Source organism: Littorina saxatilis, linkage group LG16 (genome assembly GCF_037325665.1).
Source record: "Littorina saxatilis isolate snail1 linkage group LG16, US_GU_Lsax_2.0, whole genome shotgun sequence".
In the NCBI taxonomy this organism is placed as follows: Eukaryota; Metazoa; Mollusca; class Gastropoda; order Littorinimorpha; family Littorinidae; genus Littorina; species Littorina saxatilis.
The window spans coordinates 5,394,163-5,406,815 of record NC_090260.1 but is presented as its reverse complement, the minus strand read 5'-3'; the positions used below and the strand labels follow the sequence as shown (position 1 = coordinate 5,406,815).

The 12,653-nt window shown below is 48.2% G+C and overlaps 1 protein-coding gene across 2 annotated transcripts in view; it reads left to right on the top strand.

Annotated features, from left to right (window-relative positions):
• Nucleotides 1–12,653, top strand: part of LOC138950247 (uncharacterized) — a 796,434-nt gene that overhangs the window by 316,547 nt on the left and 467,234 nt on the right. The window lies entirely within an intron of this gene.

Below are 12,653 nucleotides of genomic sequence, written 5' to 3'. Positions count from 1 at the left end.
GGGGGGGGGGGGGGGGGGGGGGGGAGTGAAAGAAGAGCATGTACACAAGTTACTCCCGCTGTTGATCACTGAGTCGTATGATTGATGTAAACAGCGCTGGTAACTTGTGTACATCCTCCTCTCCCTCACTCCTTCCTTTTTTAGCACTGCGTAAATGTCGTGCACATCTTGGAGACTTTGTTTGTTCGTTTGTCTGTTTATTTTTGAGTGAGAGTGTGGGGGGGGGGGAGGGGGTGGGGCGGAAGGAGAAGAGGAGGTACACAAATTACTTCCACCGTTCGTCATTGTGTCGTGTATGATGGATGTGTTATTTTGTGTCACGTGTGCAGAGTGGTGGGGGGGGCGGGGAGGAAGAAGAGGAGGTACACAAGTTACCCCCGCTGCTCTTTACTGTGTTGTATGATCGATGTGTTGTGCTGTGTTCTGAGCGCAAAGTTTGGGGGAGGGGGAGGTAGAAGAGGAGGTTAAACAAGCTACCCCTGCTGCTCATCGCTGTGTCGTATGATTGATCTGTTGTGTATTGTGATGTGTGCAGAGTGGGGGTGGGGGTGGGGGAGGGGGTGGGGGGAGGGGGTGGGGGGGGGGAGAAGAGGAGGTACACAAGTTACCCCCGCTGCTCATCACTGTGTTGTATGATCGATGTGTTGTGCTGTGTGATGTGCGCAAAGTTGGGGGGAGGGGGGGGAGGAAGAAGAGGTTAAACAAGCTACCCCTGCTGCTCATCGTTGTGTCGTATGATTGATGTGTTGTGTTGTGATGTGTGCAGAGTGGGGGGAGAAGAAGAAAAACACAAGATACCCCTCCTGTTTCTCACTGTGTCGTATATTTGATGATGTGTGTGCAGAGTGGGGGGGGGGGGGGGAGCAAAGGAGGTACACAAGTTACCCCCGCTGTTAATTACTGTGCCGTATGATTAATGTGTTGTGTGGTGTGTGCGGAGGGGGGGAGCAAAATAGGTACACAAGTTACCCCCGCTGTTAATTACTGCGCCGTATGATTGGTGTGTTGCGTTGTCTGATGTGTGCAGATTTGAGGGGGGGAGGGGGGAATAAGAGGTACACAAGTTACCCCCGCTGTTAATTACTGTGCCGTATGATTAATGTGTTGTGTGGTGTGTGCGGAGGGGGGGAGCAAAATAGGTACACAAGTTACCCCCGCTGTTAATTACTGCGCCGTATGATTGGTGTGTTGCGTTGTCTGATGTGTGCAGATTTGAGGGGGGGAGGGGGGAATAAGAGGTACACAAGTTACCCCCGCTGTTAATTACTGTGCCGTATGATTAATGTGTTGTGTGGTGTGTGCGGATGGGGGGGGGGGGAGCAAAATAGGTACACAAGTTACCCCCGCTGTTAATTACTGTGCCGTATGTTTGATGAGTTGTGTTGTGTGATGTGAGCAGAGTGGGGGGTGGGGGGGGGGGGCAAAATAGGTACACAAGTTACCCCCGCTGTTAATAACTGTGCCGTATGATTGATATGTTGTGTTGTGTGATGTGTGCACATTTGAGGGGGGGGGGGGGGGGAAAGGAGGTACACAAGTTACCCCCGCTGTTAATTACTGTGCCGTATGTTTGATGAGTTGTGTTGTGTGATGTGAGCAGAGTGGGGGGTGGGGGGGGGGGGCAAAATAGGTACACAAGTTATCCCCGCTGTTAATAACTGTGCCGTATGATTGATGTGTTGTGTTGTGTGATGTGTGCACATTTGAGGGGGGGGGGGGGAGGGGGGAAAAGGAGGTACACAAGTTACCCCCGCTGTTAATTACTGCGCCGTATGATTGATGAGTTGCGTTGTCTGATGTGTGCAGAGTGGAGGGGGGGAGAACAGGAGGTACTTAAGTTACCCCCACTGCATCACTGTGTCGTATGATTGATGTGTTGTGTTAACGTTGTGTTGTGTGCAGAGGGGGGAGGGAAGGAGGAAGGAATGGAGGTAAGCAAGTTACCCCCACTGTTCATCACTGTGTCGTATTAGAGATGATGTCGTGTTGTGTGATGTGTGCAGTATTATGGTGGGGGGGGGGGGGTAGGTGGGGGGGAGGAAGGAGATAAGGTTCACAAGTTACCCCCGCTGCTCTTTACTGTGTTGTATGATGGAGTTGTTGTGTTGTGTGATGTGTGCAAAGTGGGTGGGTGGGATAGTGGGGCGGGTAGAAGGAAGAAGAGGAGATACACAAGTTACCCCCGCTGTTCATCACTGTATCGAATGTTGTGTGCTGTGTGCAGAATGGGTGGGTGGGATGGGGGGGGGGGTAGAATGAAGAAGAGGAGATACACAAGTTACCCCCGCTGTTCATCACTGTATCGAATGTTGTGTGCTGTGTGCAGAATGGGTGGGTGGGATGGGGGGGGGGGGGGGTAGAATGAAGAAGAGGAGGTACACAAGGAAACTGCACTGTTCATCACCGTGTCGTATTAGAGATGATGTCGTGTTGTGTGATGTGTGCAGTGTTATGGGGGGGGGGGGGGGGGGGGTAGGTGGGGGCGGGGGCGGAAGGAGAGAAGGTTCACAAGTTACCCCCGCTGCTCTTTACTGTGTTGTATGATCGATGTGTTGTGTGATGTGTGCAAAGTTGGGAGGAGTGGTGGGAGGAAGGAAGGAGGTAAGCAAGTTACCCCCACTGTTCATCACTGTGCCGTATGATGGAGTTGTTGTGTTGTGTGATGTGTGCAGTATGGGGAAGGTGGGAGGAAGAAGAGGAGGCACACAAGTTACCCCCGCTGTTCATCACTGTGCCGTATGATGGAGTTGTTGTGTTGTGTAATGTGTGCAGTATGGGGAAGGTGGGAGGAAGAAGAGGAGGCACACAAGTTACCCCCACTGTTCATCACTGTGCCGTATGATGGAGTTGTTGTGTTGTGTAATGTGTGCAGTATGGGGAAGGTGGGAGGAAGAAGAGGAGGCACACAAGTTACCCCCACTGTTCATCACTGTGCCGTATGATGGAGTTGTTGTGTTGTGTAATGTGTGCAGTATGGGGAAGGTGGGAGGAAGAAGAGGAGGCACACAAGTTACCCCCACTGTTCATCACTGTGCCGTATGATGGAGTTGTTGTGTTGTGTAATGTGTGCAGTATGGGGAAGGTGGGAGGAAGAAGAGGAGGCACACAAGTTACCCCCACTGTTCATCACTGTGCCGTATGATGGAGTTGTTGTGTTGTGTAATGTGTGCAGTATGGGGAAGGTGGGAGGAAGAAGAGGAGGCACACAAGTTACCCCCACTGTTCATCACTGTGCCGTATGATGGAGTTGTTGTGTTGTGTAATGTGTGCAGTATGGGGAAGGTGGGAGGAAGAAGAGGAGGCACACAAGTTACCCCCACTGTTCATCACTGTGCCGTATGATGGAGTTGTTGTGTTGTGTAATGTGTGCAGTATGGGGAAGGTGGGAGGAAGAAGAGGAGGCACACAAGTTACCCCCACTGTTCATCACTGTGCCGTATGATGGAGTTGTTGTGTTGTGTAATGTGTGCAGTATGGGGAAGGTGGGAGGAAGAAGAGGAGGCACACAAGTTACCCCCACTGTTCATCACTGTGCCGTATGATGGAGTTGTTGTGTTGTGTAATGTGTGCAGTATGGGGAAGGTGGGAGGAAGAAGAGGAGGCACACAAGTTACCCCCACTGTTCATCACTGTGCCGTATGATGGAGTTGTTGTGTTGTGTAATGTGTGCAGTATGGGGAAGGTGGGAGGAAGAAGAGGAGGCACACAAGTTACCCCCACTGTTCATCACTGTGTCGTATGATGGAGTTGTTGTGTTGTGTAATGTGTGCAGTATGGGGAAGGTGGGAGGAAGAAGAGGAGGCACACAAGTTATCCCCGCTGTTCATCACTGTGCCGTATGATGGAGTTGTTGTGTTGTGTAATGTGTGCAGTATGGGGAAGGTGGGAGGAAGAAGAGGAGGTACACAAGTTACCCCCGCTGTTCATCGAATGATGTGTGATGTGTGCAGAGTGGGTGGGCGGGATGGGGGGGGGGGGGGGTAGAATGAAGAAGAGGAGGTTCACAAGGAAACTGCACTGTTCATCACTTTGTTGGATGATGGATGTGTTGTGTGCAGAGTGGGGAAGGGGGGGGGGGGGAGAAGTAGAAGAGAAACACAAGTTATCTCCACTATTCATCATTGTGTCGTATGATTGATCTGTTGTGTATTGTGTTGTGTGTAGAGTGGGGGGGGGGGGGAGGAAGAAGAGAAGGTACACACGCTACCTCAACTGTTCAGTACTGTGTCGTATAACTGATGTGTTGTGTAGTGTGTTGTGTGCAGAGTGGGGGAAGGGGGGGAGAAAAGGAGGTACACAAGTTATCCCCACAGTTGATTACAGTGTAGTATGATTGATGTTTCGTGTTGTGTGATGTGTGCAGAGTTGTGGGAGGGAAGAAGAGAAGGTTCGCAAGTTACCCCCGCTGCTCTATGCTGTGTTGTATGATCGATGTGTTGTGCTGTGTGATGTGCGGGGGGAGGGGGGGGGGAGAAGAGAAAGTTAAACAAGCTACCCCAGCTGCTCATCACTGTGTCGTATGATTGATCTGTTGTGTACAGTGTTGTGTGCAGAGTGGGGTGGGGGGGGGAGGGGGGTGGGGGAGAAGAGGATGTACACAAGTTACCCCCACAGTTAATCACTGTGTCGTATGATTAATGTGTCGTGTTGTGTGATGTGGGCAAAGTGTGTGTGGGGGGGGGTGGGGGTGGTGAGACAAGGAGGAACTTAATTTACCCCCACAGTTCATCACAGTGTCGTATGATCGATGTGTTGTGTTGTGTGCAGAGTGGGGGGAGGGGGGGGGGAGGAAAGGAGGTAACCAAGTTACCCCCACTGTTCATCACTATGCCGTATGATGGATTTGTTGTGTTGTGTAATGTGTTCAGAGTGGGGGAGGTGGAAGGAAGAAGAGGAGGTACACAAGTTACCCCCGCTGTTCATCACTGTATCGAATGTTGTGTGATGTGTGCAGCGTGGGGGGGGGGGGCGGGGAGAATGAAGAAGAGGAGGTACACAAGGAAACTGCACTGTTTATCACTTTGTTGGATGATGAATGTGTTGCGTTGGGTGTTGTGTGCAGAGTGGGGAAGGGGGGGAGAAGTAGAAGAGAAACACAAGTTATCTCCACTATTCATCATTGTGTCGTATGATTGATCTGTTGTGTCTTGTGATTTGTCCAAAGTGTGTGTGTGCGTATGTGTGTGTGTGTGTATGTGTGTGTGTGTGTGTTGGGGGGGGGGGTGGTAGGGAGAAGAGGAAGTACTTAAGATACCCCCACTGTTCATTACTGTGTCGTGTATATAGTGTGTTGTGTTGTCTGATGAGTGCAGAGTTGGGGGGGGGGGGGAGAGAGAGAAGAGGAGGTACACAAGTTACTCCCGCTGTTGATCACTGAGTCGTATGATTGATGTAAACAGCGCTTGTAACTTGTGTACATGATCCTCCTCTTCCACCCCCCTTTCTTTATAAGCACTGCGTAAATGTCCAGCACATCTTGGAGACTTGGTTTGTACCTTTGTCTGTTTATTTTTGAGTGAGAGTGTGTAGGGGGGGGGGGGGGGGGCGGAAGGTGAAGATGAGATAAACAAGTTAACCCCTCATCTGATCACTGTGTCGGATGATGGATGTGTTGTGTGTGCAGAGCGTGGGGAGGGGGGGGGAGAAGAGGAGGTACACAAGTCACCCCCATCTGTTCATCGTTGCGTCGTATGATGGATGTGTTGTGTTGGGTGTTGTGTGCAGAGTGGGGGGGGGGGGGGGAGAAGAGGAGGTACTTAAGTTACCCCCACTGTTCAGTTCATCACTGTGTCGTATGAATAGTGTGTTGTGTTGTGTGATGAGGGCAGAGTGGGGGGGGGGGGGGGTGGTGAGACAAGGAGGAACTTAATTTACCCCCACAGTTCATCACTGTGTCGTATGATTAATGTGTTGTGTTGTGTAATGTGTGCAGTGTGGGAGGGGGCAGAAAAGGAGATAAACAATTAAGTTACCCCCCACAGTTCATCACTGTGTCGTATGATTAATGTGTTGTGTTGTGTAATGTGTGCAGTGTGGGGGAGGTAGAAGGAAGAAGAGGAGGTACACAAGTTACCCCCGCTGTTCATCACTGTATCGAATGTTGTGTGATGTGTGCAGAGTGGGGGGGGGAGGGGGAGAGAAGAAGAGGATGTACACAACTTAGTTAAAAGGTTTAAACAAGTTTGGGTTTCCTGTTTCAATTTTTTAGAAACTACAATGACTTTGGATAATTTCAAGCCACATTTGGAATTCCTGAGAGGATTTGTTGCGACACCAGATGAGATGTTTCTCCCCTACCTCCTACACGTCTTATCCTCTAGCTAGGCCACAGCGCCCGACAATGTATGGACCAATCTGTATAGTCAATCTGTTTAGCACAAAAAAATGCCATCAGAAGGCATTTTTATATAGCAATCTGAAATTTGCTGTGATGATACCTAACACCATGCTGAATATAAAAAATGGTAGCAGCCAATTTTGAACACTCTAAGTTAGACAGGGCTGTGTCAGCAATCTAGGTCAAATAAAATACCCTTAGAATGCTCGTATTTCTAATCAAGAGCACAGGTTATTACTTTTCGTACACGTTTGATGCTAATACAGCTTAACAATGATAAGAGGTAAACATTTACTTCACACAGATAACAAGATTCAAAAATACAGTTTTAAGTGTCTGGCCTGACCCCATAAAAATCTACCCCCCCCCCCCCCCAAAAAAAAAAAAAAAACCACCACAAACATTTCATGAGTTCAGCTTTCACAAACAAGTTGAGTATGAATTTTCACACTCGTTAGGACAAAATGAAATATGTTATAGCCAGGGGCGGACGAGGGGGGGGGGGGGGCTGCCCCCCCCCCCCCCCGAATAAAAAAAAAATTTGGAAAGCTGATTTTATGACCATTTCTAAGTTCAAATGGCACCAGATGGCACCATTTTGCTTCTTTGGGCCAAAATTTTTTCCGGGGGGGCATGCCCCCGGACCCCCCTAGTAAAGTCGGGCGCTTCGCGCCCATCATATTCACTTTCGATTCAAAGTGCCCCCCCCCCTAATTACAAAGCAACTGATCCGCCCCTGTATAGCTCTTGCCCAGTCAGATCTCTCTTAACTCTACAAGGACTGAGCATGACGTACATCTGTTTTCACTCAACCCAAGTATGCAGTTAATCCTGATGACAATCCCCACCACAGCCACAAAGCGCAGTACACTTCAGATGCACTGATGCACACTTACAGCGGCCTCTGCACACTTTCTTGCAACCACACTTTATGAGTTCGTAGCAGGCATCCTGGGCCTGACACAGTGTCATCCACACAGGCTGCCAGAGCTGGCCTTCCTTTTTCCATCCATACTCAGAAGGAGAAGGAAGCTCCGGAGTTTTTTCAAGGCACTGGCTCCACACGCGTCCTTGAAAAGCTGCTCGGAGGACATGTTGCTTGAGAGCATCAGATGTTGGTGGAATGAACTCGATGGATCTGTTCCGCTGAGAAAAGAGTTTTTCTCGTGCCTCGTTCACTTTCAAACAAGAGCTGCTGCGGTCATACATCAAGACCACAAAACGTTCTATGATTTCAAAGGTTGAACCAGTCACTTGCTCGCTGCAGGATGCGATCTGAAGAAATGCTTTTGTGACTTCAGGATACACGCTCCACGTCTGCCATCCCTTAGCTTTTCCGTGCCCTGCAAAGAAGGAAACCGTATCACACCCCGTAAGGGCGTGGAATACTGGTAACGACGTGCACTTGTCCGGGATGACGCAATTTCGTGCGCTGGGATGTTCTTGATGTGCTTCCCAGTTCCAAACGCCACCCACATCTCCTCTGCTTGAAGTTTACGTGCAACGGAGACGTCAAATACGATGACGTCAGTGTCTGCAGTCCTGATGATGATCCTTGTTTGGCCCTGTTTGACACAGTCCGCAGCATGCAGAAAGAGCCTTGTGTCTGCCTCCTCATGCGTGCACGGCTCCAAGCCTTCGGTTGTGTAACTGTTATTAGAGCAAACAACTTTCTCGTTAGAAGTGCTCACAATCAGTTTTCCGGGATCAACCACACATCTCGAAATATCTTTTGCTAGAAACTGGAAGAGCTCTTCTTTGTTTGCGTTGTTGCTTAGGAAGCCTTTCCAGTTTGTAGGAATTGGTGCTGCACCTGAGACTCTCCTGCGCTGTCCCTGGCCTCTTTTCTGTCTTGTTGCTGTCTTCAGGCTGTCTGCGCGGTAAACATCCCAGACGACATCAACTCGCTGTACACTGCTCAGTTGCTGTAACATGTAAGGCATGAAAACCGTTTCACTGTAGTCGTGAAATGTCCTGCACAACTTTGGAGACAACATCTGAATAATGAAAGCACCATCAAGGATCTTTGCAGAATGATTAGTGATGTCTTGGCATTGGGTTTCAACGCCCAGAAGTAGCGTGTCGATGTGGACAGGAGTCAGCTCTGCGTCAAGAAGCTCATCAAGAACGTTGAGCTCTTCCTCAGTGGGCATGACGACTTCAGGGATACTTTCTGTGGCATTGTCATACAGCAAGCGGTCATGTTCAGCAGAAGCATACTCCCCGTTTGATGCACAGCGCTCGAGGCAGGCAAGTAAATCAGACTTTTTACCAGACCTCATTTCTGACAGCTTGGCAAGAGAAGGGGGGAAGGGTTGATTTTCATGTCTGAAAAACTCTTCCATGTTTCCTTGTCTTACCTGGCAGGCTATATATAACCTTGAAAACAGAGAACAGTCAGTTAGGTCATTGGAAATACGTATAACCCTATCATAGGAAACTGACAGACCCAGATTGTACAGAATATCAATAATACCATACTTCCTGGTCTCGGCGTGTATTTTCAGTCCGAGTTAAACAGGAAGCGGAGTTTCTTTCTCTTTTGCATGGTTACGACGGGTGTCCTTCAAGGGATCTCTTGGTGCATGTTTTCTGCTGTTAAATACGAGGAGCTGAGAAATGGTAAGCGCTGCCTGTGACTACTTTTGTCCTAATGCAGCCTCCTCTTGTGATGAATTGCTTGTTTTGATGGACTTTCCTGGCCCATCCAAAATCATACTGACGAGAGCTTTCAACGAAGATGGTGTTGCATTTTCTTGGCAGTTTTCAAGGAAATCCCCATTGAAGTTTTCCTGCTTCGAGAAAATCTCTCTGCGGACAATCTTGGCGGCTTGTGCAAGCAGCAAGGCGTCAGAATCATGATCAACAACCTTGTTCACTGCATATCCCAGGTCACGTTTGAAGACAAGAGTAGCATCTCTTTCGCGACCTGTATTGCATTCTTGAAGCTCAGGGCATGCATCCAGTAGTTTCTGTCTGAGTCTTGTGGTATGCAGACTGCAACTAACTCCAAGCTCCTGTAGTCGAGTATTGTACAGTGTGCAATGTTTTGACATACGGAACACAGGGGCTGTTGTTTCGTCATGTTCAAAACTCTGGATATATGACACCAGCTCAGCAAAAGCAATGCCATGACAAACAGAACTGTTGCTCTGGTCACAGTTCAGTTCCTTTTCGTATTTATTGGCACGATTGTACAGGGAAATCAAACATTTCAGATGATATTGTGAATCTGTAGCAATCATATCTCCAGCAGCAAGCTTTTTAAGCAAGTCCTTGTCTTGAAGAAGGTTAGCTGCATGTCTCACCTTATAGTCCAGTCCAAAGGTTGCTGCGCTGTACAACTTGCCAGAGCTCTCATTACAAAAGAAACAAATATCTTTGGATGACGCCGGAGTGCCAGCAGATCGTCTTGTTTTGGCTGAGCTGCAGGTGGCTGCTCTGTCCTCTGCCTGCTGTTTCTCAGCTTTCTTTTGAAGTCTTTCCAAACTTCGCTTGCCCATTTTTTCTCTGCAAGACTTATGCCACGATGCACTATTTTTCTGAACAATCTCTTTAATCCCAGATCCATCATCTAGTTGAAATACCCCCACAGTTACAGGAAGGTCAAAACAGGGTTCGTACAGAGTCCTTGAACCCTGGAAAACTCCTTGAAAATTGGAAAACCTTTTCCAGGCCTTGAAAAGTGCTTGAAAATAGAGTTTTGTTAAATAGTCATTGAAAAGTACTTGATTTTTCCAAATTGTTGCCTATACATTTCGTCAGCAGCTTGTCTTATTTAAAAAAAATGCAACCCCCTTTTTTTTCGTCAAATACAGTACACACATTTTGGGAGAATAAAAGATCGAGTGAAAACGAAAGTAGACGAACTAACTATTACTAGTCACCCGTAGTTGCTTCCCTTCCCGGAAGTTGGCAAGGGAAACAACTACTGAATGACTAATAGTTTGCAGACTTGAAAAACTGAAGGTAAGATTGGTGCTTTGCATTAATTTGAGGAAAATCATGTCCTTGAAAAGCATTTATTTGGTCCTGGAAATGTCCTTGAAAACTCATTGAATTGTATCAGCTCTGCCCTGCAGGAACCCTGTCAAAACCGCATGCAAGAAACTGTTGGACATTTTCAGCAAACAAAGTGTATCCTTCGCCACTCCTTGTACCCACTGCTGGGCAGTTCAGATGTTCTGTTGTCTTGTTCTGACAGAAAATGCATCGACTCCAGTCAACAACAGGTGACTGTGAAGTTGAGGGTTCACAAAATGGATCAACATCTTTGTAGTCTTTCGCCATATTTTTCCTGCAGAAAAAAGTTAACGTAACTTAATAGTTTTTCTCAAATATGGTGTAAGCCTTTTCTGAGAGCAAAAGGGTCTTTTAATAAACAAACAAATAAACAAAAAAATATATAAAAAAAATATATACAAGATTTTCTTTTTCAAACGCACTCCGTTTATAGAAGACAGAACTGCTCCTAAAAACAGAAAAACAAAAATAAATAAATAAACAATGAAAGACGAACGTTGACACTGAAAGCCGTAGGGTCTGGGAAGCAAAACCAACTGTTTTTTCAGTATAATATGCTATCCTTACCAAAAAAACGAAGCTGTTTTGTGACCTTGCTCTCTTCTCAATATGTCAAAAGTCGCGTACCATACTTTTTCACTCGGCGACCAAAATAATGATTGCATGCACAGACACTTGCACTTTCCTACGCATCATGAAAAAACCCGCATGCATTTTCAAAGTGAAGTAAAGGTACTCCAATAAAACAAAATTGTAAACAAACGTCACTTTTATGTGTAGTTTGTCGCAAAAGGATGATGCGGCGATTCAACTGACACGCCGGTTCGGCAGTCCAGCGGTGTACGTGACCGCAAAGCACGCGCTCGAATCGCGACAGAATATCGCTACACTGCTCTGTTTTTCCATTCTAACCTTGCTTTGGTAGGAGTCGTGTGTCATCCACACAACAGCTGATGATGAGTGACATTTCCCTACATGAGCGTTGTAATGACGTGTCAAATCATGGAATGCGTCTGCTCTCAAAAACCAAAACATTGGCGGCAGAAAACGGAAGTGGCCCGCCACATTGATGGCCAGCCATCTGTGCCGCAACTTCATCGCGTGTTTTTTAAGGGTGGATTACACCCAAAGTAGGACTCTACAAGGTGGCTGCTACCAGTTTTTATACCAAACTAAGTACACTTTATCGTTTTTTCAAAATAATACATTGCTATAAAGATTGTCATACTGAATGTAAGGAACAGATTGACTAGTAGGCTGAAGTGAGGCAGAGTGAGACAAGGCTCTAAGTTTTATAAAGACCACAGCGGACAGAATGATAGATTTGTTTATCAATCAAGGGCGTGTAAGGCTGCTCAACGGAGGTTAAAGCCTGTCATTAATTGCGCGAAGTCGACTACACGAAAAATGCTTCACGAACTTGAGCTGGCCGCGCGGGGCTGTAGCACTGAGTGTTGGGTAAAGAATACACCAAGCTGGCCGCGCGGGGCTGTAGCACTGAGTGTTGGGTAAAGACTACACCAAGCTGGCCGCACAGGGCTGTAGCACTGAGTGTTGGGTAAAGACTACACCTAGCTGGTCACACGGGGCTGTAGCACTGAGTGTTGGGTAAAGACTACACCTAGCTGGCCGCGCGGGGCTGTAGCACTGAGTGTTGGGTAAAGACTACACCAAGCTGGTCACACGGGGCTGTAGCACTGAGTGTTGGGTAAAGACTACACCAAGCTGGCCGCACGGGGCTGTAGCACTGAGTGTTGGGTAAAGACTACACCAAGCATGCCGCACGGGGCTGTAGCACTGAGTGTTGGGTAAAGACTACACCAAGCTGGCCGCGCGGGGCTGTAGCACTGAGTGTTGGGTAAAGACTACACCAAGCTGGCCGCACGGGGCTGTAGCACTGAGTGTTGGGTAAAGACTACACCAAGCTGGCCGCGCGGGACTGTAGCACTGAGTGTTGGGTAAAGACTACACCAAGCTGGCCGCACGGGGCTGTAGCACTGAGTGTTGGGTAAAGACTACACCAAGCTGGCCGCGCGGGGCTGTAGCACTGAGTGTTGGGTAAAGACTACACCAAGCTGGCCGCGCGGGGCTGTAGCACAGAGTGTTGGGTAAAGACTACACCAAGCTGGCCGCACGGGGCTGTAGCACTGAGTGTTGGGTAAAGACTACACCAAGCTGGCCGCACGGGGCTGTAGCACTGAGTGTTGGGTAAAGACTACACCAAGCTGGTCACACGGGGCTGTAGCACTGAGTGTTGGGTAAAGACTACACCAAGCTGGCCACACGGGGCTGT